The sequence below is a fragment of the Arachis ipaensis genome, chromosome B03 (genome assembly GCF_000816755.2).
Source record: "Arachis ipaensis cultivar K30076 chromosome B03, Araip1.1, whole genome shotgun sequence".
NCBI lineage: Eukaryota > Viridiplantae > Streptophyta > Magnoliopsida > Fabales > Fabaceae > Arachis > Arachis ipaensis.
The window spans coordinates 11,672,585-11,674,590 of record NC_029787.2 but is presented as its reverse complement, the minus strand read 5'-3'; the positions used below and the strand labels follow the sequence as shown (position 1 = coordinate 11,674,590).

Sequence of the window (2,006 nt, the reverse complement as noted above, 5' to 3'; positions counted from 1 at the left end):
TTTGTTTCCTTTTGGGCTCCGTTTATGTTATTGACCATGGTTCTGAAAACCGGACCGGACCAGCTGGTTCAATCGGAAAAACCGGAAACCGGTTACCTAGCCGGTCCGGATAATGTTAAAAACCGTCTGGCAAAAACCCGGTAAAAAAACCGGTCGAACCGACGGTTAACCGGCAAATCGGAAGAACCGTCCGGTTTTTTGGCAGTTCAGTGGTTTGCAAATTCAAAAGCAAAACGACGTCGTTTTGGCTATTTTTTTAAAAAAAAAAAAAAAAAAAAAAAGAGAAACTGGCGGAAGACCTAACCTAACCCTAATCACTCGACACTCACTCACTCAGCAACCCCAAGCTCCCAGCACCCAGCCTCCCCTTTCTTCCCCCCTCACCCACCATTCACCAAGGCCAGCAGCGCCACCGCCGACCAAGCTCCAGAGACCAGATTCCAGAGCGCTCCTCCGTCGCCACCCAGCAGCGCTCCTCAGTCGCCACTCGCCACCCAGCAGCGCTCGTCATTTGACAGCAACAGCGACCACCACCGGCCGAGCCCGCCTCCTTCTGAATTCGGTAAGACTCTGTTCTTTCACCTATGCTTCTTGATTTTGATTTTCCGAGGTTCTGATCTTGTTCTGTGAGCTCGCCACTGTCACCTCCAACAAACGCCTGATCGAAGCTTCACTGTCGCAGACGAGGGATCTTCTGGTCGTCGTCAGGCATCTGGTCGTCGTCGTCTGGCTGTGCTCTTCCGCGGTGAGTATTCTAAGTCTCTAACATAACATCTTTGTTTTTCAATGAATTTTGTTTATTTAGTTTGGGTTGCTGACTTGTTGACTTGCTGAATTTTGTTTTTCTGTATGAACTGGGTTGTTGACTTGCTGATGTTATTGAGTTCATGGATTTTTTGGTTTTTATTTTCAATTGATTTTTTTATTCAGTGAAGAATTTAGGGCAGATTTTAGTTTAGAGCTTCAGATGGCAGATGCAGAGTTTTTCAGTTTTTCTTTTGAGTTCTTGTTCTGCTTTTCAATTTTTTTTGTTAATTATATGGATTAAAGGTTCTGTAATTTTGAATAAATTTGATGTAAATTCAATTTTGAAATTTTGAACTTTGCTATATAAGTTCAATTCTGTTGTATTGAATTCTGCTATATTGAGTTTGGTGAATTAACTGATGAATTGATGAATTTAATTATGTTGAATACTGTATGAATTGTATGAATTGATGTATTTGTCTGCACTAGCCCTTTTAGTTCTTCTTCCAAGAGCATGGGTTAGCCGGATAATCGTTCTTATTTCATAGGAGGAGTTCTTTTAACTTTCACAAGAGCGTATTCTAGGAACCTTGCTTTCACCTCTGTGTAACGCTTGAGCAGTCGAGTTTCTTCCCTTTGTTCTTCAGGTTCTCTCTTTCTTTGCTAAGTTTCTTGATGAGGCTGTGGGCATCTTCAAAGCTATAAATTATGGAATTAGCCCTCTCTTTCTCTTTATTAATTGTTGATTTAATTGTCTAATTGTTTGGATTATGACTTCTGAATTTATTTTCTGAATTTTTGATGTCGAATGTAATTGATAATTTTCTGTTTTGAACTTTTGGTGCTGCATGTATTGTTTGCTTTTTGATGTGATTAAAAATTCTGTAAATCTATTTAACTATCAATATTTAGTCATTGGCTGTAACTGAATTTAATTTGTGTAAATTTGTGTTTGTAACTTGTAGTTATTACTAATTAGAAATTTTTATTTTTGAAGATAGAACAACTAGATAGTGATCAAGCATTACATACATTAATTTTTATTTAATGTTTAATTAAACCGGTTGAACTCCGGTTTAACCTCGGTCGGACTATTGAACCAGTGAACCAGTTGCCTTACCGATTCATTGACCGGTCCGGTTCTCGCAACCTTGAACCAAACCATTTGAAAAAGAAGTTTTTTTTTCTCCTCTACTATAACTACGGTATGAAGTTACCAAATCTGCACAAAGCTTTGTACATAGCAAACAAAATGTGTA

General features: G+C 38.9%; 1 long non-coding RNA gene across 3 annotated transcripts; it reads left to right on the top strand.

The window, feature by feature from the left end:
- On the top strand, positions 678-1,722 carry LOC107634163. Of its 3 annotated transcripts, none has more exons than XR_002358351.1 (2): positions 678-745; positions 1,395-1,722. It is a non-coding gene; the product is annotated as an uncharacterized LOC107634163 (long non-coding RNA). The 3 variants fall into 3 exon arrangements; XR_001618780.1 differs by having other exon boundaries at positions 687-745; positions 1,296-1,722; XR_002358350.1 differs by having other exon boundaries at positions 687-745; positions 1,237-1,722.